The sequence below is a fragment of the Siphateles boraxobius genome, unplaced genomic scaffold (assembly GCF_051911475.1).
Source record: "Siphateles boraxobius isolate OS27281-9 unplaced genomic scaffold, OSU_SipBor_1 61, whole genome shotgun sequence".
NCBI classification, from domain to species: Eukaryota; Metazoa; Chordata; class Actinopteri; order Cypriniformes; family Leuciscidae; genus Siphateles; species Siphateles boraxobius.
In genome coordinates, this window is record NW_027509188.1 from 9,078,168 (window position 1) to 9,104,976 (window position 26,809).

General features: G+C 43.0%; 1 pseudogene; it reads right to left on the reverse strand.

Annotated features, from left to right (window-relative positions):
* Nucleotides 1-19,304: 19,304 nt before the first annotated feature.
* Nucleotides 19,305-21,190, reverse strand: LOC143718299 (general transcription factor II-I repeat domain-containing protein 2 pseudogene; annotated as a pseudogene).
* Nucleotides 21,191-26,809: the final 5,619 nt, after the last annotated feature.

A 26,809-nucleotide genomic window follows, 5' to 3' on the forward strand; every position in this document is an offset into this window, starting at 1 on the left:
ACGGTTCGCAGCACATCGCCTGAAGCAACGATCATCGTGTCTGGACCGCTTCCCACGTACCGACTAGGACAAGAAAGGTCCAGTAGATTATTTGCTCTAAATGAATGGTTAATGTCATGGTGTAATGAACAGAAACTGCTCTTTGTAAATAATTGGAATCTGTTCTGGGAGCGACCTAGGCTCTACCGTGCTGATGGCCTGCACCCCAGCAGAATCGGAGCGGCTGTTCTGTCGGACAACATCTCCAAGACGTTAGACACCATATGACTAGTAAGTCAAAGTCCAAATCACAGTCTTTGCTGTCCCAACTTAATTGATATAAGTAAGTGTAGAACATTATATAGAAACTGTATCTATTCCTCGCTTAGTGAGGCCAAACAATAAATCTAGTGTAGGATCTAGCAAAAATCTTATTGTAATTAAACCAGAAAATCTAAATATCAGTGAACAAAAACAATTTCTAAAAATAGGTCTTCTAAACATTAGATCGCTCACACCTAAGGCGGTTATTGTAAATGAAATGGTCACAGATAATAGTTTCGATGTACTTTGCCTTACTGAAACCAGGCTTAAACCAAATGATTATTTCGGTCTAAATGAGTCTACTCCACCAGGATACTGTTATAAGCATGAGCCCCGTCTGATCGGTCGTGGCGGCGGTGTTGCAACAATCTATAGAGATATTCTTAATGTTACTCAGAAAACAGGTCACAGGTTTAATTCGTTTGAAGTACTTGTGCTAAATGTTACGCTCTTAGATGTAAGAAACAAATCCATATTATCTCTAGCCTTGGCTACCCTATATAGACCCAGGGCCCTATGCTGACTTCCTAAAAGAGTTTGCATACTTTCTCTCAGATCTATTGGTCAATGTCGATAAAGCAATAATTGTTGGAGACTTTAACATACACGTAGATAATACAAATGATGCGTTAGGGACTGCGTTTACAGATTTATTAAACTCCTTTGGGGTCACGCAAAACGTCAGTGGTCCCACTCATCGTCTAAATCATACACTAGACTTAATTATATCATATGGAACCAATCCAACTGATATAAATATTATACCGCAAAGTGATGATCTCACTGATCATTACATGGTATCTTGCGTAATACGTACTGCTGAAATTTGTCATGTTGCGCCACGTTATCGACCAGGCAGAACAATCCTTCCAACCACTATAGATAGATTCTCAAATAGCTTACCTGATCTATCTCAGCTGCGCAGTGAACCCAAACAAACAGATGAACTAGAGGAAATGACTAGCAGTTTGAGCACCATGTTCTCTAGTACACTAGATATTGTTGCACCAATTAGATTAAAAAAGGTTAGAGAGAAAACTAAAGCACCTTGGTACAACAGTGCTACGCATGCAATCAAGAGAGAAACTCGTAACTTAGAGCGTAAATGGAAACAAACTAATTCAGAGGTCTTTAGAATCGCGTGGAAAGACAGTATGTCACGTTATAAAAAGGCTCTAAAAGCAGCCAGGGCTGAGCATCTCCGCAAACTAATAGAAAATAACCAAAATAATCCAAGGTTTTTATTCAACACCGTGGCTAGACTAACAAATAAACAAACATCACCAGAGCAAAATATTCCATTACAATATAGTAGTAATGATTTTATGAATTACTTCAATGAGAAAATAGAAAGCATCCGAAACACAATTGTAAATATACAATCCTCTATGATGTCTTATGATTCAGCCTCAATTATGGCCCCTCTAGAACAACTACACCGCTTTACAACTATAGGACAGGAAGAGCTAAATAAACTTATCATTGCATCTAAACCAACAACATGTTTATTAGATCCAATACCCACTAAACTACTGAAAGAAGTGTTACCTGTAGTGGAAGAGCCTCTTCTCTTCTTAATATTATTAACTCGTCTTTATCTTTAGGTCATGTTCCAAAAATATTCAAGCTGGCAGTAATACAACCTCTCATTAAGAAACCGCAATTAGATCCAAATAACTTAGCAAATTACAGACCCATCTCAAATCTTCCATTTATGTCTAAAATACTAGAAAAAGTTGTGTCCGCTCAATTGTGCTCTTTCTTGCAAGAAAATGATATCTATGAAAAATTCCAGTCGGGATTCAGACCGCATCATAGCACAGAAACTGCGCTAGTTAAAATTACAAATGATTTACTTTTAGCTTCTGACCAAGGCTGTATCTCAATACTAGTTCTACTCGATCTTAGCGCTGCGTTCGACACTATCGATCATAAAATACTCTTGGATCGACTACAAAACTACACTGGTGTTCAGGGACAGGCATTAAGCTGGTTTAGATCGTACTTATCAGACCGTTATCATTTTGTCTGTTTAAATGGGGAAAAATCTAAGATAACGTCAGTAGACTATGGAGTGCCGCAAGGATCGGTGTTAGGCCCTCTGCTATTCTCAATATACATGCTGCCACTTGGTAATATTATAAGAAAACATGGAATTAATTTCCACTGTTATGCTGATGACACTCAATTATATATCTCATCACGACCAGATGAAAACACTAACTTATCTAAATTGACAGAGTGTCTAAATGATATAAAATGCTGGATGACGTGTAATTTCCTGCTATTAAATTCAGATAAAACGGAGGTACTACTTATTGGTCCAAAAAACTACCCACAAAATCCCTTACAATACAACTTTAATTTAGAAGGATGTCCTGTTACTTTATCCACAACAGTAAAAGACCTGGGTGTTATACTAGACCGCAACTTGACTTTCGAAAATCATATTTCATATATTACAAGAACAGCCTTTTTCCACCTTAGAAACATTGCTAAGCTACGTAATATGCTATCTGTTTCTGATGCAGAAAAGTTAGTTCATGCATTCATGACCTCTAGACTAGATTACTGTAATGCTTTATTAGCTGGTTGTCCTGCATCCTCAATAAACAAGCTACAGTTAGTGCAAAATGCAGCTGCTAGAGTTCTTACTAGATCAAGAAAATATGATCATATAACACCTATTTTATCATCTCTACACTGGTTACCTATTAAGTTACGTATCAATTACAAAGTATTCCTACTGACCTATAAAGCCCTAAATGGTTTAGCTCCTGTGTATTTAACAGACCTTCTATCGCCATACAATCCATCGCGCTCTTTAAGATCACTAAATTCGAGGCTTCTGGTCATTCCTAGGATATCTAAGTCCACTAAAGGAGGGAGGGCGTTCTCGCATTTAGCTCCTAAACTCTGGAATAGCCTTCCTGATATTGTACGAGACTCAGACTCGCTGTTCCAGTTTAAAACTAGATTAAAGACGCATCTCTTTAACCAAGCATTCACTTAATGCTTAACCTTTGATAGTACTGCTGAATCAGTTCGAATGCATTAACATTATGAACATCAGCTATGCTAATTATTTCCCATCTGCCTTTCTGCTGTTATCTCTGCTGTAGATAAATAGCGTTCGTCAGCTCCAGTTGGTATCCAGCCTCTCACGGAGACTTCAGATGCCCCAACGCCTGTGAAGAGACGACTCGACGCCTGTGAAGAGACGACTCAAAGCCGGCGATATGTTATGCCATAAATTAATACATGATTAACTAACTGTATTTTTCTATGTACATTTCCGAAATGCACTTTCTGTAAAGCTGCTTTGAGACAATGTGTATTGTGAAAAGCGCTATACAAATAAATTTGAATTGAATTGAATTGAATTGAAATAGACCAAAAAGAGATAACAGAAATAAAATAGGACATAGTAGAGAAAATCTGAGAAAATGGTAACTAGTCTGGCCCTAATTCAGGTTTTTTTTTTCAGACCCCCCTCCACATACAGACAGGCTGTGCTGGCTCACAGAAAGAGTGGCTCATGGTCATTTTGGACAAGGCTCTCTATGGCAGGTTCAGCAACTGAGGGAGCTGACTTGAACGAGTAAGCAGCTGATGTGCCAAAAAGCTGCAAAACATTATCTGGGATCTGGTGCTCATAACAAGCCTCACCAGACAGCTTCAGTCCATATCGGATGTACAGGATGGAGTTAAGGGTCTGCAAGGACATCCGATTTCTGAGCTTGCTTTTTTACCAAACTCATCTGGCTGAATACTCTCTCGACTTCAGCATTCGAGTGTGGTAAGGACAACACAGACACAGCAGCCATGGCAAGTTCTTGAAACGGGTTGATATCAGCTGCATCTCTGAACTTTCTAATCTCACTCCAGAAACTCATTGTGTTTTTTGTCTCATTCCATTTACTAAGGTGGATGGCACGCCATTGATGGACAATCTTGTCTATGTCTGCAGGGGAGTAGCCGAGGAGCTTGGCTATTTTTTCTATTTCTCCAGGGCTCTTATTGTGCTTTAAAGTTTCCTCCACATTAAAAACTGACATGTACTGCAATGCTTCGATGTTGTCCGGCAGTCTCACCCTCAACTCATTAGTGAGAGAGATGGTGAAGGCTACACACCACTTTCGGACATTGATTTCATCCTCCGACACAAGATGGAGCTCAGCTGCCTTTGATTCAAAAAGGTAACCAAGGTACGGTTTGGGACTGATGTATCCATCTATTGGCCCTTTAAGAACATCAATTTTTGCCAGTGGATTCAGCACCCTGTTACTCACAGACTTTATCAGGCTAACCAAGCTGTCAAGTAGCTTAAGAGGATCTACTTGTTCACCCTCAAAAGCCTTGATGGCCAACTGTACCTCAACCAGTACTGACTTCAAAAACGTCAGATACAAAATGTTTTGAGGGTCGCTATACATGGAATACAACACCTCAGCCATGTAGCAGTGTTCACTGGACTTGGTGACTGAGAAATGCAGCCTAAGCTCCTCCCACTGGTCCAAAATGCGTGAAACCGCAGGTTCAATGGAGAGCCAACGTGTGGCACAGACCTTTGTTATTTGTAAAGGTTTTTCCCCACAGTTAATGGTCTCATATATGGCCTTGTAGGCCTCCCTACGCTTTGGAGACACTGAAAACAGTTATAAGTCTCTCGTACCAGGTATTCCACGCTACGGGGGATGGTGTCATTGGAAGCATGACTTACAGCAAGCTGCAGAGAGTGGCATACACAGCGAATAAGAACCAGATCTTTGAGGCCATACTCTTCTTTCAGGACTTTATGGACCCCATTGTTAATCCCCTTCATGACAGAGGCATTGTAAGTACCTATCCCCAGGAGTTTCTCTTTTTTTAGACCACACTTCACGAGGAAACCCACAACAGCACAGGCTATAGATCTGTCATCCCCTCCCTCCAATTCAACAAGCCCCAGAAATGTTGAGACAACTGTCTGCTTGGTGTCACTAAAGTACCTTATCACAACCCCCAGGTATTTAGAAACACTTATATCTGTGGACTCATCGAGGAGGAGACTGAAACGCTGATCACCCACATCTGCAACCAACTTTTTGAGAAAGTATGGTGCTAGAACACCATTAATCATCTCTGTGCACTTTGTCCTGTGCATTTTGAAATGGGTAGCAGCAGTGGAGTCTGAGAAAGCAGCTCTACATGCTTCTCCTATATGATCACATGCCAGCATGGAACAGTGTTCAGCAATAGCTAATGCCATGGTGGCCTCAGCCTTTTTAGCAGAGTAACTTTTTTGAATCATAAATGGCAGGTTTTTTTGGGTGGAACTATCATAAGGCTTTGCCTTTTGAGTGTCTTTTTGAGTTGCCTTGTGTTTTTTAACATCACTAAGTTTGGATTAGAAATCAGCCTTGCAATACAAACAGTATGCCGTGTATTGTCTCCAATAAACGGCTTTAACCAACCTTTGAATTCAGGGTTTGATTCCCACTCCTTGCTGTATTTTTGTGTGTACAGTTTCGACATGATGAGCTAGCTAACGTTAGCTAGTTTAGCTGATTGTCACAGAAAGGCACAAACACGACAAGATGAGTAAGTGGACCAGAGTAAGTGTGGCTCAGTGCCTGTGTGAGTCAAATAAATGCAGCGATTTATTTTTAAGTGGTTTAATTATTTTAGACAAAGTACATTTTACATTTTAAATCCCTTGATGAATGTAAGACAGGGCGGGATCAGCCAGCGGCGGCTTCACGCACATGATGCGCGATTCATTTGCAGTCAGGACGCGGAGGGGTGAACATCTCCGCGCTCTGACTGCAGCTGGGGGAGGGGCTGCTGCGCGAGAACTGGGCCGCCTGTGAGTGCTTTGACACGGGGATGGATCAATCAGACGGCAGCACCCACTCGTTGAGAAGAGTAAGAACAATGTGCGGTTTCACGTCAAAAAGTCTCTAAAAGTCTCAAATAACACCAGTAAAAGTCCCATCTGACTTTCTGCTGTTATCTCGGGACGCTAGTCCCGAGGTAAATAGCGTTCGTCAGCTCCAGTTTGTATCCAGCCTCTCACGGAGACTTCAGATGCCCCAACGCCTGTGAAGAGACGACTCGACGCCTGTGAAGAGACGACTCAAAGCAGGCAATATGTTATGCCATAAATTACTACTTGATTAACTAACTGTATTTTTCTATGTACATTTCCAAAATGCACTTTCTGTAAAGCTGCTTTGAGACAATGTGTATTGTGATAAGCGCTATACAAATAAATTTGAATTGAATTGAATTGAAAAGTCGTTAGATTTGTCGCTAGCCGCTCTCTTGAAAATGTGTCGCTAGAGGGGTCTGAATACTCGCTAAATATAGCGACAAAGGCGCTAAGTTGGCAACACTGTACGTCACGATGATAAAACGGCACCTTTGCATGCAAAAGTCACCAAAAGCCAAACTAATAGAGAATGAGGATGTGACGTCAAATGCAATTTCATTTCCTCATTCGGATTAAAATTTTTAATTTTCATCAAACCAGTATAACTCCTCTTTCTCTATAATGCTAACGTTACTTAAACACATGTTCAAACATCCATAGGCCTACCTGTGTTTTATCTGACTTATTTCTCTATTTTGCTTGAGTTTATAGGTCGTTGTTGCTCCTGTGTAAGTATTTAATTTGACAGCCTGACATACTCTTACGTGTGGGTTTTGCTGTGTCTTGTATATCACGTGATTCCTTGTTTGTCATGGGACCCTGCCATGTGTCTTGTCTTTTGTTGTTGTTGCTCAGTGTCCACAGGTGTTCCTCGTCCATGTTTATTAGTCTCCCCAGGTGTTTCTTATTAACCACGCCCCCTTGTTATCTTGTTTAGCTTGTTTGTCTGTGTATTTAAACCCCTGTGTTTTAGTTGTTGGCTGTCGGTTGTTGTTTTATGTTACTCCTGTCCTGTTCTGAGTTCCCTGGATTCCCTGTTTTTGTATTTGTTTAATTAAATGTGTTGCGATTGGATTCACTCTCCGATTCATACCTGACTGGATGTAACAGAACAACCGACCAACATGAATCCAGCAGCACAGATTATGTGTCTCCATCAGGGAGATCGGCCCATAGAGGAGTACGTGAAAATTTTTATTGAACTGGCAAACATAACGTCTATGGATTCTCAGTGCCTCATGATATTTTTTAGAGGCGGACTATCTGAGCCACTCAGTTATTTCATGCCCTTGCATGATCCTCATGGAACTTTAGAGGAGTATCTTGACCTGGCCCTTGTGTTGAGCGGCTCAACTTTTACTGTGGGTTTGGTGGAGGAGGAGCTCCGCAACCCCACAGTACCTGAGCCAGAGACCGTCCAGCCAGAGACCGTCCAGCCAGAGACCGTCCAGCCAGAGACCGTCCAGCCAGAGACTGTCCAGCCAGAGACCGCCCAGCCAGAGCTTCACGTCAGCCACGTCCAGCCAGAGCTTCACGTCAGCCACGTCCAGCCAGAGCTTCACGTCAGCCACGTCCAGCCAGAGCTTCACGTCAGCCACGTCCAGCCAGAGCCTCACGTCAGCCACGTCCAGCCAGAGCCTCACGTCAGCCACGTCCAGCCAGAGCCTCACGTCAGCCACGTCCAGCCAGAGCCTCACGTCAGCCACGTCCAGCCAGAGCCTCACGTCAGCCACGTCCAGCCAGAGCCTCACGTCAGCCACGTCCAGCCAGAGCCTCACGTCAGCCACGTCCAGCCAGAGCCTCACGTCAGCCTAGTCCAGCCAGAGCCTCACGTCAGCCACGTCCAGCCAGAGCCTCACGTCAGCCACGTCCAGCCAGAGCCTCACGTCAGCCACGTCCAGCCAGAGCCTCACGTCAGCCACGTCCAGCCTGAGCCTCACGTCAGCCACGTCCAGCCAGAGCCTCACGTCAGCCACGTCCAGCCAGAGCCTCACGTCAGCCACGTCCAGCCAGAGCCTCACGTCAGCCACGTCCAGCCAGAGCCAGTCTTCGAGCAAGAGCCAGAGCTTCACGTCAGCCACGTCCAGCCAGAGCCAGTCTTCGAGCAAGAGCCAGAGCTTCACGTCAGCCACGTCCAGCCAGAGCCAGTCTTCGAGCAAGAGCCAGAGCTTCACGTCAGCCACGTCCAGCCAGAGCTTCACGTCAGCCACGTCCAGCCAGAGCCTCACGTCAGCCACGTCCAGCCAGAGCCTCACGTCAGCCACGTCCAGCCAGAGCCTCACGTCAGCCACGTCCAGCCAGAGCCTCACGTCAGCCACGTCCAGCCAGAGCCAGTCTTCGAGCAAGAGCCAGAGCTTCACGTCAGCCACGTCCAACCAGAGCCAGTCTTCGAGCAAGAGCCAGAGCTTCACGTCAGCCACGTCCAGCCAGGGCCAGTCTTCGAGCAAGAGCCAGAGCTTCACGTCAGCCACGTCCAGCCAGAGCCAGTCTTCGAGCAAGAGCCAGAGCTTCACGTCAGCCACGTCCAGCCAGAGCCAGTCTTCGAGCAAGAGCCAGAGCTTCACGTCAGCCACGTCCAGCCAGAGCCAGTCTTCGAGCAAGAGCCAGAGCTTCACGTCAGCCACGTCCAGCCAGAGCCAGTCTTCGAGCAAGAGCCAGAGCTTCACGTCAGCCACGTCCAGCCAGAGCCAGTCTTCGAGCAAGAGCCAGAGCTTCACGTCAGCCACGTCCGGCCAGAGCCAGTCTTCGAGCAAGAGCCAGAGCTTCACGTCAGCCACGTCCAGCCAGAGCCAGTCTTCGAGCAAGAGCCTGAGCCAGTCTTCGAGCAAGAGCCTGAGCCCGTCTCCTGTTCGCCAGAACCGGAGCCAATCACCTGCACGCCAGAGACTGAACACGCCGCACTTGAGTCTGCTCTGGAAGACAGCGCTCATTGTGGTGTCCATGGCTGTTTTGTGTGTGTGGGCAGCACACACATCAGCGACAGCCCATGAACCCAGCCCTTCGCCACTGGTCCCGTCCAGCCCAGAGTTTCCTTCGCCGCTGGTCCCGTCCAGCCCAGAGTCTCCATCCCCTCTGGTCCTGCCCAGCACAAAGCCCTCTTCCCTGCTGATCATGCTCAGCCCAGAGCCCGTTGATCCTGCGCCAGAGCCCGCTGAACCAGAGACTGTCCACGTCACTTCTGCCGATTCAGAGACTGTTCACGTCACTTCCTCAGAGCCAGTGTCTACGGACAAGATGGCCGCCTTCGAGCCAGTGAGTGTGTTGTCTGTTCCCGAGCCAGTGTGTGTGATGTCTGTTCCCGAGCCAGTGTGTGTGATGTCCGTTCCCGAGCCAGAGTGTGTGTTGTCCGTTCCCGAGCCAGTGTGTGTGTTGTCCGTTCCCGAGCCAGTGTGTGTGTTATCTGTTCCCGAGCCAGTGTGTGTGTTGTCTGTTCCCGAGCCAGTGTTTGTGTTGTCTGTTCCCGAGCCAGTGTGTGTGTTGTCTGTTCCCGAGCCAGTGTGTGTGTTGTCTGTTCCCGAGCCAGTGTGTGTGTTGTCTGTTCCCGAACCAGTGAGTGTGTTGTCTGTTCCCGAGCCAGTGTATGGGTTGTATATTCCTGAGCACGAACCAGTGTGTGTGTTGTCTGTTCCCGAGCCAGTGTGTGTGTTGTCTGTTCCCGAGCCAGTGTGTGTGTTGTCTGTTCCCGAGCCAGTGTATGGGTTGTATATTCCTGAGCACGAACCAGTGTGTGTGTTGTCTGTTCCCGAGCCAGTGTGTGTGTTGTCTGTTGCCGAGCCAGTGTGTGTGTTGTCTATTCCCGAGCCAGTGTGTGTGTTGTCTGTTCCCGAACCAGTGAGTGTGTTGTCTGTTCCCGAGCCAGAGTCTGTGTTGTCTGTTCCTGAGCCAGAGTCAGTGTGTGTGTTGTCTGCTGTTCCTGAGCCGGTGTCTGCTGTTCCTGAGCCGGTGTCTGCGCCGCCCTGGTGGCCCGAAGGGTCTTCTCCGCCCTGGCCGCCCGAAGGGTCTTCTCCGCCCTGGCCGCCCGAAGGACTGTCTTCTCCGCCCTGGCCGCCCGATGGACTGTCTTCTCCGCCCTGGCCGCCCGATGGACTGTCTTCTCCACCGTGGCCGCCCAATGGACTGTCTTCTTCGCCCTGGCCGCCGATGGACTGTCTTCTTCGCCCTGGCCGCCCGAACGACTGTCTTCTCCGCCGTGGCCATCCGATGGCTCATCTCTACCCTGGTCCCCTGCGCAACCTTCTCTGCCCTGGTCCTGTTCCCCTGCTAGGACTTGGCCCTCCTACCCTCCCCCAAGACCACCTCCGCTTCACCACCCTCCTGAACTTTAGTGTTTTTGTTTCAAGGGGCGTCGGGAGCCGCCCATGGGGGGGGGGGGGGGGGCTATGTTACGTGTGGGTTTTGCTGTGTCTTGTATATCACGTGATTCCTTGTCTGTCATGTGACCCTGCCATGTGTTTTGTCTTTTGTTGTTGTTGCTCAGTGTCCACAGGTGTTCCTCGTCCATGTTTATTAGTCTCCCCAGGTGTTTCTTATTAACCACGCCCCCTTGTTATCTTGTTTAGCTTGTTTGTCTGTGTATTTAAACCCCTGTGTTTCAGTTGTTGGCTGTCGGTTGTTGTTTTATGTTACTCCTGTCCTGTTCTGAGTTCCCTGGATTCCCTGTTTTTGTATTTGTTTAATTAAATGTGTTGCGATTGGATTCACTCTCCGATTCATTCCTGACTGGATGTAACACATACATTTTCAGTCATACATTTATAACAGGGGAATGATTTGCAGATTACAGAGATGAAGAACATATATATAAAGTGAAAAGTTTTTTCTTACATTCACTTTACTTTGTGGCCATCTTACTTTTGTGGTAAATAGATATAATACCAATGTGTACATCAATTTCAGATTAACGTATTGATATGATTCAGATTAGTCAATCATATTATTTTAAGACTTGTCATGTCGATCCATGCAGGCCTGTGCAATATTTGATTCATATAATAGTGAATCAAATGTGATTTCTTATTTTACTCCCTCTTTCTTTTATGTGAACCCGTGTCTGTAAAAATCTTGCCAGTTCATTGCATCCATTGCGGTAAGTAATTTTTTAAACGGACTCTCTCACAATTTCAGTTTGCATTTACAATAAATATGGAATAGCAATCTATATCATCATATTTCAGAACATGTAATGACCCCTTTTATTAAGCACTTAATATTTGAATACCATTCAAGATTACTTATTTCATTTACCTATTAGGTTTCGTATCTCCTCCACTGCCGTACCCACTGCCAACTGCCTTTAGCACCTTCATTCTAAGGTAATTAACTTATTCACATTAACCTCACTAATACTCTGATACAAATAAGCAGTGTATTCCATGGTTTGTTTTCTTTTTGTTTTTGAGATTTGATTCACTCGATCAATAGCAGTTTTTATTTTTATTTATCCATAGGGTTGAGCCTGCTTTGGCTGTCAACGCAACTAACACACACAACATGTTAAAGGACGATTCATGCGCAAAATTAACCTAGGGCTTAATAACACGTGGGTACTGAGTCGACTGTTCTCTGTGATGCGTTTTCATGATAATTGAATGTACCCAGTTTTATCTCTAAAAACTGATTAGCTTATAACGCTAGTATATGGGGCATTGAATAAGTAAAAAGAAATCGCTAGTCTAACAAGGCTCAGAATAGCTCCACACTAACACGATAGCATAATGAGGGTCCCAACATGCAAACCGAAACATTGAGAACTTTGTAAGTGTACAGACAGTTTAATAAGAAGATACTTTATAAAGACAGTACACTTAGCGTATAAAGGCATGAGCCATCTTGGAAAACAGTCTCGACCAGTCGAACCACGAACGCCGTGCTACGTGAGCTGAACTGTGACTAGAACCTATCGACCAGCTCATGTAGCACGGCGTTCGTGGTTCGACTGACTCATATAAAAGTGAATCGTGTAATTTCTTATTTTTCTCTCTTTTTATTTTACGTAAATCTATGTCTGTAATATCTTACCAGGTCATTGCAGCGTTTGTGGTAAGTAATCTTTTTAACTGACTATATTTTGACATTTACAATAGATTTAGAATAGCAATCTATATCTGCATATCATACAGCATGTGATATTCTCTTTTGTTAAGCATGGGTTCTGTTAATATTTGTGTCACCGATGTTAAGGCCAAGGGTTATTTACCACACTCCGGAGGAGCAGACACCAGAGGACAGACAACCAAGGTAAGTTTAAAAAGTAAGTTTTTTTATTAAAATTAAAAAGGGATTAAAACCAGGGGCAGGGACGTTCGGGGCTGTGGCTTTGGTACGATACAGGGAGGGGAGTGCTGGTAGGTATTCTTCCGTTCTTCAGGTAAATATATTCCTCTCTGGGTGGGCTTGTGGAACGGACAGTGACTTCTCTCGTCGTCAGACTCGTTGAATCAGCTCGTGGGACAGACAGTGGATCAAACACAGCAGTCAGCAGACTCACAGAACAGCAATAGCAGTATACAGCGGCGGACGGCAGAATCCCTCTTCACAGAACAGCAAGGGTGGGTACAGAATCCAACAGTTAATAACTGAGTCTTTGCTTACCACAGAACAACAATAGCAGAATTCAGCAGCGGACGGCAGAATTTCTCTGTTCACAGAACAGCAATGGTGAGTACAGAATCCAACAGTTACTAACTGAATCTTCGCTTACCACAGGACAACAATAGCAGAATTCAGCGGTAGACTCTCTGTTCACAGAACAGCAGAGGGGACAGATCAGTTTGAACGAATCTTCAAAGTTATGGGTCAATTTCATCCGTCAGAGACTCAGAGAAAACACATTTGTTTGATCTCACCACACTTGTGCATAAATCACTCTTGTAAATCTCCACACGTGTTTGTTTCACTCTTTCAGACACTGCAAACTTACTCTACCTTCACAGTGATTAATCAACTCGTTTCTCTTCTCTTCATAGGGTGAATGATCCAAGGAATAGTGGTCTCAGAAGATGAACATGGATTCAGCGATCTTCCCAGCCGTTACCATTACTGTTCTTTGCTCTGTCAACAGGATAACACACACTGCCAACAAACACCGGTTAGTCGTACACTGGTGATGGTAAATCTTTACATGTGATTTTCTCCAGAAGGTAAATCATAATAGGGTGCACTTAACTTTCCCTCTGTGAATCGCGTGAATCCTGCAGCGGGTTTCCACTCTCTTTTCTGCCAGTCACTCTCCTTCTTTCTCTGTGAAGTTTTCTCACTTACTTCGTTGCGTTGCTGTTTGTGGTTTCTTTTAAAAGACTCACTTAATGAGCATGTCTCGGGGGACTCAACATAGAACACTGATCAGGTCTTAAACCGCTGCTTTCTGCACCTGTCACCGCTCACTGCCGCTGCTACAATCCACTCGCGCCCTCTTGTAGAGCTTTCCTACTGCCCGAGCATTTTTCCTCCTCCCTACTGTGCTTCAAGCCCCTCCCTTTATACTCCTTTTTCCCGGACACATGCTTCAATAGCTACGTTTACATGGACACAATCGGAATGAAATCAATACGATTGATGAATCCGAACACGGTGTTTACATGAAATATCAATAAAGTAACCGGGTTGATGTGCGCGTTTATATGTCACAAGATTCAAATCGGAATAGATTTTTTGACATGCGCACACTGCACGAATATGCCGCTGTTCGCGCATAACTATTCTCCTTTATTGGTTCTTTATTTTTTTTAAACAGCAGACTTAATATTTATCCGTCTCTGGTCATGATTTGGAGACGATGAGCATGAACCGTTTTGCCGTGCGCCTATTGATCACGCAGGAAAACCACGCGCCCAAAACCAAAACCGTCCATGGATGATAATCTGAAACAAGCACTGGTGGGACGTTGTCCTGCTCCACTTCACAGACGCTGAGTGAAATGAGAATTTTTTAATGACGGAACACTCATTTATATTCACTTTATTCAACAGGAAGAACAGCTTGTTCCACGCGTCATTCGTCATTACGCTATTTCAACGTCATTGCACATGCGCAGTCCTTTAAGTTTCGGTTTTCAATCCGATCAAGTGTTTACATGTTCTCTCGATCGGATTACAAAAGGAGTAAACCACCCCTTTCAATCCGATCGAAATTTCAATCGGATCGAGCTCAATCGGATCGATTAAGGTGTTTACGTGAAGGTTTTTTAGTCCGATTGAGCCGTCAATCCGATTATAAGTGTCCATGTAAACGCAGCTATTGAAGCGCTACTCACTGGTTTCAGCTGGCGCTTGTTATGGTCGGGGGCCATGACAGGTAAACCCACCACCGGCCCGGTGTTACACCGGCATTCCTTCCCCCTGGAAACGAGTCAACAATTTTTTGGTTCCCGGTTTGTTCACCCGGTGACACCTGCATAACATTTGTGAGTGAATCATTTATTTATTTTACTTATTAGATTTTGTCGTATTCCACTGTCGTCTCCCTGCTGTTAGGGGTGGCCAACAGCACCTTCATTTCAAGGTCATTTATATTCATATTCACCATATTAACAGTCAACAAATGCGTACAAAATACTAGACATTTCTTTTTCTTTTTTTAGGTGACATTGCTGCTTTGAGTGACTATGTAAGTATCCCTTTAAACTTACTATATAATGTTCATCAGAGTCATTATTAGTCATTTGTTTCCCTGCTGTAAGGGGTGGCCAACAGCACCTTCATTTCAAGGTAATTTATATTCATATTCACCATATTAACAGTCCACAAATGTGTACAAAATACTAGACATTTCTTTTTCTTTTTTTAGGTGACATTGCTGCTTTGAGTGACTATGTAAGTATCCCTTTAAACTTACTGATTAATGGCAATCAGAGTCGTTAGTCATTTCTTTATAATATTCTGTCTGCATGTATCTTGTCTTTATTAACAAGATTTGGTTAGTAAACACATTACACTGGCACTACAACATAATGTAGTATTGTGGGACAGCAGACACATCACAGCTTGAAGGAATAGCTAGAATTGTTTATCCTCACTAGTAGATTAGTAGATCTCAGTTTGTTAATGTGAGACCAATTGTCACATTTATCAGTTTGTAAGGGCTAATCCACAGCTAGAAACAATGATTTAACTGTATGATAAAAAGTGTAAAAACTCTTTCCACCCTCAATTGTGTAAGTAACCCCCTTACATATAATTTTAGTTGGAACTATATTACTAGTGCATTTTTGTATTGACTGTTGTTATTTATGTAAATTATACTTGCCATTTTGCATTTCACAAATGTAACTGACTTGATTTCTTTCTGTGTTTGTCTGTCCTGACTTGTACTATACTTTCCTCTCCATAATTTTATATTATTCACTCAAACCTTTATCTTGCTTACTAATTTTAAAAAATGCCTCTTCCATCCTTTCTCTTCCAGAACTCATAACTGACCTGGCACATCAAATGCTGCTGCAATGCTTGCTGCTTGCTTGCTCGCACTATAAACTGCAAGATGCAAACTCTGATCTGCTTTTAACCCTTATGCACATATGCTTAGCTTGTCAACGCATCTTTTTAAAAAAAAGGCCAGTACCCATGAATTGATCTATGATCATCTATAATTCTTGACGCATCTTGATACTCTGAATTACATACTTATACCACAAAGATTTGCACCCATACTCACACCCTGAAAAATCACCGTCTCAGGTAAAAAAAAACTGTGCTGCATCTTCAGAAATAGTAAGAGAGAGTTTTTAAAGTTTTTAACTCTTTTAAAGTAACATTTTTTTTTGATTAACCTAACTTCAAATCAATTAATTAACTGCTGTTATATTTCAACTGTTGTATTACTGTTACTATATATATATATATATATATATATATAATATATATACTCTTGTTATAGAGCAAATCTTTAACTTTTCTCTATATCTGATCGCATACAAGGCATTATCTTTTGTGTTTGTTTTCTCAAGTAACAGAAAATATCAATATTTTTACCCATTACTCAAACATATTTGCTTGATTGCCAGTGCTGACCATGCCAAGAAAACGAAAGAGGAGTCAATCTCAGAAACAGCGCAGAAACCTAGAAGCTTCATGTGGCACCAGTAGCGGTACTTCTGAAGCAGGTATGATTGATGCAAACCCGTATGTTCTGTCTGTTGCAGCATCCCACTGTCAAAGCGATTCGAGGTAGAAGATTCACTCCAGAGGCCGTCAGTGTACTTGCAATGCCTTGATGTTCCTAGCTTTTAGGGATGAGCGAGTACAGCATTATCTGTATCTGTATCTGTATCTGTTAACCATATGAATTATCTGTATCTGTATCTGTACTCGGACTGGGCGGGGCCTAACCCGGAAGTGGGCGGGATTTAACCCGGACGTGGGTCAGGTTGTCTTGAAATGGGCGGGGCTTTTACCGGTATGGTATTTTAAGCATGCAATTGATATGGGTTGTTCAGAAATTTTTATTTATTGCTGATTAGAAAACTATTTACTCATTATTCTGTATCACTGATCATGGGGGGGGGTTTGTGTTTTTGTGAGTGTAGCAGCTTAATTTGTAATATTATTTATAACACAACTACCTTTATTTTATTTATAAAATACAGCAAGAAAGTGTCACTCAGTGCGTGAAGTAAAAAAAAACTGGTTAGAGCCAGCAGACGGTTTAAAAAAAAAACTCAGATGACCGGCAGAGAGAGAGAGAGAGAGTGTGTGTGTGTGTTGCTAGCTAATTCATTTGTAATATAGTTTTATACCACTACTTCCTTTATTTTTTTTAATGAAATCCAGCAAAAAGTGTCAGACACTCAGTGCATGAAGTAAAACAAACGGTTTAAAAAAAAAAAAAAAATCAAACTGGCAGAGACGCAACGCGAGTCGCATTCTACCAAGCACCACGTCTGAACAAACCCCACGTTTACCAGAACTCTACTGGTTAATAAGTAAGTGTACTACAAACCGAAGTAAAAAACAAACCTGAAGCTGAAGAAACCCTAAACGTTAACGGAAAAAAGACCCGCGAACCTGAGTGACTGAGGGAGAGACAGAGGGAGAGAGTGTTCTGTGTGTGAGTGAGCAGAGCGGGACACAGCAGCACAATAAATCAAATCTGTATGCGTGTAGGGGAGGGGCGTTGTGACTAGTCTATCACAGAACGCAGACACAGTCAGCTACCCAATGAGGATTTTTATTCAATCCGAGCACAGATATTGACTCGTATTATACTCGTACTCGGCAAAAGTGCTTTATCCGTACCGGATACTCGTTTCAGCCGAGTATCCGGCTCAACTCTACTAGCTTTCCATAATGAACGTAATGAGCTACTTGGTTTCGATTTAGACCGCATTTTACATAAAGGTGATGCAGTTTACACTAGTGTCAAAAAAACACTGCGGAGCAAAGGACAATTTGTGGCAGATTTTTTCAACTGCCAAGAACAATTAAGACCAACTCAGCCTGCTACAACATCCTGAAACATCCTCAGAGAGTTGGATTTCTTAAAGATTCACCTGCACTAGGCGAGTATGAAAACCTCGAGAATACTCTGCAGTGCCTCAGAGCTGATGTGAGTGACGCGTTGCTGCTGTGTGGATGCACGTGTATCGCCGTATTCAGAGATCGCTCAGGAAGGTTTGGTTATTTTGATCCTCACTGCAGAACAGCATATGGAATGCCTGATGAAAATGAAAGCACTGGTACATCCGTGATGTTGACCTTCTTCCGTTTAGAAGACATGATCGCGAGGCTCATGCTATTGTTTCAATGGTGTTTCGATTTGAGAGACCAGCAACAATTTGATCTGCTGTCTGTATCGTTCATTAACCGGATAACTGGAAGCCATGTACGTCCTGAAGTCTCCCTGAACTGCTGTGAGCTTGAACGTGATGTACAACCATCTGTCTCTTTTGAGAACAAAGCTCTGTCAAACAATGAACAATGCAGGTCTGCTGATGTCTCAGAACAGTGTGTACAAGATACAGTTCAACAACCATCTGAGACTACCGTTAATAGAACCACATCAACTAATGAACAAGACCACTTGACTTATCAAGATAAAATGGACGTTCTAACTAACGTCACTCAGAATCAAGACAGAATACGAATCCTATCTACGGGGTGCTTTTAAGTGTCCTCAAACGAAAGAAATGCTGTCTACATTGGATGCAGAGAGGGGCGACGCTACACAACAAATTACCAACAGTAAACTGATCGCGCGCGCTCTGTTTCTGACGCACTTCAAGCACTCGCTGGGCGGGGGAAGATTGATGCGCCGGACCGGAGTCGGGGGACTTAGTTAAGTTTTTGTGGAGTTGTTTTGCTTTATTTTGTAGTATGTTGAATTGATGTTTTTAAAACAGTAAAAAATTCACTCGTTCACTCATTTTGGCGCCCCTATTGAGTGGCGCCCCTAGCACTTGCCTATTCCGCCTATGCCACGGGCCGGCCCTGCAACCATTTTCATAAATGAATGATACCACTTAAAATGTGTCAAATCCTTCTGCAGGTGTATTTCAAGTTGGCCAAAGCAGGCACACCTTAAATCAGGGGTGTCAAAGTCAAATGGACGGAGGGCCAAATAAAAAATTTAGCTACAAGCCGAGGGCCGGACTGTTCGAATGTTCATTGAAAAATTTTTAAATGACGCATATAGTCTAGTGAACCTAATTGAACCTACTGAAAACCTAACAAATATATTCCAATATGATCAGATAAATAAAGCAATATTTTCTTATGGCTCTGTCAGTAATCTTTAATTTTCAACAGACACAAAAGACAAATTTCCTTTATATAAAAATCCCCATAACATGAACATTAAATGAAAGAAACCGGTATTCAAGGCACCATCAGTAGCCTATATTTTCTATTTTAGCAAAAGTGGGCTAAATTTACTTCAAAGAAAAAAACAATAATAGCAATTTTCTATCATCCACTCAACTGAAATATTTTTAAAATATAATTGGATTGAAATACAATAAAATAAAGTGCAGAAATCTATTAATCAAAAACAACACTTTGTTTAAGAAGTAACATGCAGTGAAAACAAATATTAAACTTTAACTTTTAAACTTGAACTGAGTAAAAACTCTAAATATGTGATTGCACAGTAATGTTCACTTGTTTGAGGTTGAGGGTGATACTTGGTGGTGTCCCATCTTTTCCACAAGTTCATCAATGTTCGGGGTAAGGCTCTGAGCTGAGGAAATCCTCAGAATTGAGTGGAGGTGTTCAGCAGTAAGTCGACTTCTGTGTGATGTTTTGTTCAGGTTCATCAAAGAAAACAGTTGTTCACACAGGTATGTGCTGCCAAACATAGACAACGTTTGAGCAGCCTGGATGCGCAGCTGGGGCATTGTGTCGGGGAGGAAACGGGCGAACTCCGCAGCACCCACTGCCGCATATTTTGCCCTCAGTGCATCATTGCATTGGAGGTCAATCAACTCCATTTGGAGGTTTGGTGGTAAGCTTTCCACGTCAACAGCAAATGGGTTACCGAGCAGGTCCAACCTGCTTTTTTGTGCTTCAAAGTCAGCAAATCGGCGTCGAAAGTCAGCGGCAAGCATACCTATTTTATCAGCCAACTGTGCGCTCGGGAACGCACTGGTAGAGAGCTTCTCTTTCATGGTCTGACAGCTGGGAAAGTAGCTCAAATTTTCTTTCCGCATCTGCGTCTCCCACAGAGTCAGTTTGGTTTTAAATGCCTTCACTGTACTGTACATATCAGAGATGACACGATCCCGACCCTGCAGCTGCAAGTTCATTGCATTCAGATGACTCGTAATGTCACACAGAAAAGCCATTTCACACAGAAAAATTTCGTCTCGGAGTTGTGTTGTGTCTTTCCCTTTGCTGTCCAAGAACAGACAAATCTCCTCACGAAGCTCGAAACATCTTTGAAGCACCTTTCCCTGGCTTAGCCATCACACCTCTGTGTGATAAGGCAAATCACCATGCTCCGTTTCTAACTCCGTCAGAAATGCCTTGAACTGGCGGTGATTCAAACCTTTGGCTCTGATAAAGTTAACTGTGCGCGTGATGATGCTCATTACATGCTCCATTTTCAAGGCTTTACCGCACAACGCTTCCTGGTGTATGATACAATGATAAGCTGTCAGCTCACCTGTCGCGTTTTCCTCTTGCATCTTTTCCCGTATCTTCGCCACCAGTCCGCTCCTGTGTCCACACATCGCAGGTGCTCCGTCGGTTGTCAAACCCACGAGTTTTTCCCAAGGCAGCTCCATCTCATTTACACATCTTGACACCTCTTCATACAAATCATGCCCCGTAGTTGTGCCATGCATAGGACGTAAAGCCAAAAACTCCTCTGTCACGCTTAGGCTGGAGTCCACTCCGCGGATGAAAATTGACAACTGGGCAATGTCAGAAATGTCGGTGCTCTCATCCACAGCCAAAGAATATGCAATGAAATCTTTTCCCTTTTTCACAAGCTGCTCTTTTAGATTGATGGACAACTGGTCTACTCTCTCGGCAATGGTGTTTCTGCTCAGACTCACATTTAAAAAGAGTTGCCTTTTTTCTGGGCAAACTTCGTCACAAACTTTAATCATGCAGTTTTTGATGAAATCCCCCTCCGTAAATGGCCGGGCTGATTTAGCGATCTCTTCTGCCAAAATAAAACTGGCCTTGACAGCAGCCTGGCCTTGACAGCAGCCTGGCCTTGTGATTTGGCTTTTTTGAACAGAGCCTGTCGAGATTTGAGGCCTCGTTTTAATTCCTCTGCCTTTTGTAGCCTTTGTTCCATGTCCATATTCTTGTTTTTGTCCGCGTGTTTCGTTTCATAATGTCGTCTCAGATTATACTCTTTCAGTACCGCCACACTTTCTCCACACAGAAGACACACAGGTTTTCCAGCTACCTCCGTGAACATATACTCCGACTCCCACCTTGTTTGAAACCCCCGGTTCTCAGTGTCCACCTTCCGTTTTGCCATTTTTGATGGGTATCTGAAAGTTAATTTTACTGTGATGCTGACGACTGCTGTGCCAATAAATATTGAAATGAAGCAGCCTACTGCTCGGTGCGTCACCGTTGCATTGTGGGAAATGTAGTATTGGTGCGTGTAAAAGATCTGCGGGCTGCCGGCTTGCTGCGGTCTGCGGGCCGGTTCTAATAATAAATCAAGATCATCCCAGGGGCCGTAAAAAACCTTCTCGCGGGCCGGATGTGGCCCGCGGGCCTTGACTCTGACATATGTGCCTTAAATCATGAAATTCAATTTTCACTGTACTGGTTATTGTATTCTATTTCCAGAATGCTCTTCCCCTCAAGCAAAATGTATTACTCTGTTGCAGATTTTTGGTGTGTGTGTGTGTGTGTGTGTGCATTCTAAGAGGTACTCATCAGACAGGGCCTATGAAGAGGGGTTTGGAGTTGGAGGCAGATGCGATCTGGGAATATTGCCAGATAAAACGTTTGAACCACTACAAATGTGGGTTTGTGGTACAACCGGATGCACCATGGATTGGTGCCTCACCAGAAGGGGTTGTTTTTGACCCCTTAGAGCAGCCTCAGTTTGGCCTTGTGGAAATAAAATGTCCAAACATTCCAAATCATGTAGACGCACCTTATCTCAAGGTCATCAATGGCTCATTGCAGCTCAAACCAACTCATGCCTATTATTGGCAAGTTCAGGGCCAACTACTTGTCACTGGAATGAGTTGGTGCGATTATGTCGTCTCCGCTCAAGATGATGTTTTCATACAAAGAATACAGAGGGATGAGAGTGTGATGGAAAAAATGAAGCGTGGGATAGATAAGTTCTACTTTCACGTGTACATGGACAAATACCTGGCAGTGGCGTAAATTGGTTGCTTGTCATTCCTGAGTTTTGGGCACATTTTTACAGAAGACTCCTTTAAATCTGTTATTATCTTGCATAATTACCTTGATCATTTCTCATATTATAAATGTTCATTTGTGCCTTTGTATGCATTGTTATTGAAGGGCAGTGACACTTTCATGTTAACCATTTATGAAATTGAAGTTTGTCAAATACAGTTCACTTGAAATCTATTGTGTTTTTGCTTTCTGAAGAACAGAGAAATGGTCTTTGCATTTTTACAAAATCTATCAAAGCAAAATTTATTTATAAAGCACCTTATAACAACGCTCAGGTTGACCAAAGTGCTTTACAACTGTGAAACCCACAAAAACAGATAATACAGAACAATAAAGAGCAAGATCACATGTGTATATATGTATAGATAAAAAACACGTCAAAACCATATAACTAAATTATTAAAATATAAAACACCTTAAGATAAAATATGAAAGTGCTAAAAAAATCGAAAAGCCAGTTTAGATAAATGGGTCTTTAAGAAATATCTATCACAGTCAACAGGAAGCACACAGAACAAAGCTGTAGTAGACTGTAAAAGTAAAGCAGTTTTATTCGCAGAGTAACAGCAAATCATTTCCAAAACTGTATGAGTATTGTTAAACATCCTGTGATGTGTTACTGACCTTTATTTTGCCAGGAGAGTGTGATGTCAAAGTTCATTATAGAATGGATTAGGAAATCCGGCCACCAGAAAATCAGACCATCCCGGGGTCTGACCAGGGGTCCTGGTTCCTTTCTTGACCAGGGGTCCTGACTGATAATTAGTGAGGAGACATGCAACAGTAAAAAGTTGGTTAATATTCCCACAAATGGAGAGAGGGATGACCGTGTCAAAAAGTTTGTTCTCTTTGACCCTCCTAATGAGCCTCTCGACGTGGACTTTCAGACGTGCAATGGCCTGGGTTTTAAGGACGTCCACCTCTGACATTTGATCCTGTTTGGACAGAAAAGCCGGGCGATGCACTTTCCCGGAAACTAGCTCATCTATCAGAAATCCCTTGTCTACCATAACTTCCATGTCTGGTGTTAGGAGGGAGGTGATGCCGGAGTGACGAAAAATCTCCTTGTCACTGATGGAGCCTTCAAAAAGTGCCGACACAAATGTCAATGCTCCATGGGGGGACATGCCAATAAGCGCTTTGAATGTACAGTGCGACTTGTATGTGGAAAATACCTCACTTTGGAGCAGAAGGGAAGTAGGGGTTTGGCACCTCATTTCTGTGCAGTCAAGGATGACCTGGGTGTTTTCATAAGTCCCATGGCAGTCTGTGGGGCAGTTTGCTCTCACTGATTCGCTTGTCATCCATATCAAGAGAGATCCAAGTAAAGTATATAGAAAGTTGGACCACGTCACAACTATTCGACTCACTGTAGCTCTGTGGATGTTGAACTTGTGAGCAAGTTCCCTTTGTGTACAGCCGGTTGATAGATAGTTAAGGAAGAGGAAGAGCTCGTCAATTGGCACCAATTTCTGGGGAAAATAGTTACCGTATTATTAATAGATAGAAACACTATACAACAAAGATAAAATACACAAACTATAGTGATTAAAATTTGCAGTGCATGTGGGGGTGTATGTAATCTAAAAATTGGAAACTTTAGTCGCTTGCACAGACAACAAGAGTGCCAGAGCAAGCAAAAAACAAAGCACAGCTATATTCCAAAAGGCCATGAAATGCTCATATGATGGAAATCTGCATACAAACAGCACATATCATATAGTTTTTCTATTGATGGCATTCAGATTACATAAAAACATCCTCAAGTTGTGAACATGGAATCTAGCGTTGTTTTCTCTAGATCTGTAAATTATATTTCCTTCATTATATTGTATTCTTCTTTACTGAAACACACAGTCAAAATCCACACACATCAGTCACTCACTACACACGCATTGTATGGAACCGCAAAAATCCATACTAGCAAAACTATTATACAGCTATCGTGAAACTTTAAAGCTAATCACATCACCGGCTGCTGATGATAATTTTTTTATTGCCTCGTCAGCGGAGATGAGCCTGACGTTGATGGAAGGGATAGATCTGTCTCGTGACATGCATGTATATATTCATAAAATATGTATTATTTACAGAACAAATTAAAGAAAATACACCAAATGTGATGGTGCGAATTCTATGTTTTCTTACCTGGTAAAGTACCGAAAGTCATCAGAGAATGTGGCAAACCGCTGCAACCCAAATCTCTCCAAACGATGTGACTCGAGCTGTCTTGTGAGCTCCTCGATCTGCCTTGACATGTTCTCAAATTTCATCCGGTCGACCACGATGAAAGAGCTGCCTGTGTAATCGTGGTCTTGCATCAGGGGTGTCGGAGCCAACTCAGCACAACCAGAGACTGGTGTGTTTTCATCCACCTCAGTCACCATGTCCACGGTGGAGTCATCCTCTGGAGCGCGGTCGAAAGCCTGGATTGCTCGAGGGCGGCGCTCCCAAACTCCGGGTCGCTGGGTTTTTTTAGTGTAATTATTCCAACCGAACAAGGATGGAACTGCCTTAGGTCAAAGACAACGCTTTCCAGAAGAAGATATTACTATCTCTTCTTGCTCAAAGTGCCGACTGCACACTGTGGAGTTGGTGGTGGGGTGAAACCTTCCCTTCTGATTTTAACAAGCCACTTGGCGCGTAAATTAAGTTCCTTTGGGAAACTATGGAAGCTCAAGGTTGTGTTGAATCTCCCCCCGGCGGTACATAGTGGCACGCAGCAATGGTGGTTATTACCACCGACTGCCCTTTGAAAAGTGAATCGGGTTTTTTTATGTTTTAGGTCCATTGCGAACGATTAAACTAACTTAACGCCGGTCCACTGATGTAAACAAGACGGCAACCGGAAACGAAGTACCCAATTTCCGCCCTCAAGCCGGAAGTTAGCATTTTTCTCGTGCACAGAGCGTATTAGATCTAAATTAAACTAATTGCCACTCATTTGTCTGTCTCCCAAAGCAATGTATGAAATTGCCTGGACAAAATTAATCAAGTATGAACAGAACACAGATGTACCAACTGAGTCCGATTCTATAGAGAATACTGGAAGGGGGAAGCGCAAAAAGAGGTGAGGGTATTTTAACTACTACTACTAAATGGATGATGAAAATTTAAATTTCCCAATGACACAGGAAGGACAAGTTTTGTGGGAGTTTTGTTTAGTGTATTTGGCTCAAAGCTGTCAAAACAAGGGAGGTAGACAGCAGATATGCAATTAACCAATAAATACAATTAAATGTAATCAATTAATAAAAGTAACAATCACATGTTTAGGGGGAAAAGAGATGTATACAAATGGATGTGTGCATGCCTGAAGGGGGAATGGGGTGTTGGAACAGATGTTAAGGATCCATGTGAGAGTCTCTCTGGTACCCAGAGTGTTGTCATTCTGTATATAGATCAGTCATGGAAATTCTCTGGTGGAAATGTGTGCGAACCCTGTGTATAGTGGTATCACCTGTTGTCCAAAATGTATATATATTTTTTAACCAACTGTTTTTAAAATGCATTAACTCATTGATTTTGCTTGTATATTATACATTTCTAGGCGAGTGATTTTGTCCAGTGAGGATGAGGATGATGACAACTGGTCCGGCAGACAAATCAGGCCTACACCTCCATCCACCCTCATGTAATCACCTCCACACTGTAAAAACATGTACCATTTTGGTGATGAGAGTTTCCTTTGGTTGGGTGGTTTGATTCTTGGCTTTTTTGTTTGTGGTCTTTGAACAGTGTTTAGCAAAACACATAATTTGTTGCTTAGAAAGAAAGAAACCAAGATGATAATGAATAGGGGTGTGACGAGATATTGTGACAATTTTTCCAGTCATGAATTTTGTCATTGAGGATTTCTGAAAAAAAATCTTGTCTCGTTCTCGTGAACCCAATCTCATGTCTCGTCTCGTGAGATAAGTGTCTCGTCACACCCCTAATAATGAATTACGTTTTCAGCCTCATAAACTAGAATAAATCACTAATCTTATTTCTGACCAGAAGTGATTAGAACATCTGGACCTGTTTATTCTTAATAAGAATTTCTGTTTCCAATAGACACAAAATGTTGAATTGGCTCAACTACAAAATATTTGTTACAGAATAGTGGCACATCTCCAGGAAACATGTCAAGGCTGAATCCCAATTCTCTGTCTTACCCCTTCCCCTTGCCCCTTCCCCTTAGTTTTGCACGTTCACGTAAGAGTAAGGGCTATCCCAATTCTCATTTTGATCTAGGGGTAGGGCTAAGGGGAAGGGGTAGATACCCCTTAAAACCAAGAATTTTCGCGAGCTTACTTGAAACCAAGGGGTACCCAGAATGCACTGCGCAAACGGCAACAATGGCGGGGATACCATCCAGAGGGTCCCATAAATGTAAGTAATTTCGGCTTAAATATTGATAAAAAAATTATGAGTCTTGTTTTGTGCTCCACACAGTCATGTACATATATATATATTTGCAACCATGTTGTTAATTGAAACGTCTTTAAACATTTTTAAAAATCGCTAGTCTGCTACGCTAGGCTATGCTAACGTTACATTGCTGATTTGCACAATCAGTCCCGCATTTCTCTGACTAGCCTCCATAAACTAAACTCGTAAGTAGTGAATTTCCTTTTCCCGGATTTCGAGATTGCCCAAAATGTCCTGGGAAAAAGAGGATGTTGTATGGTCACCCTGGAGACATCAATACGTGCTTTACATAACGTTAGTCCTGTATCACACAGGGACGCATGAGGAAACCCGGCAGCTGATCCAC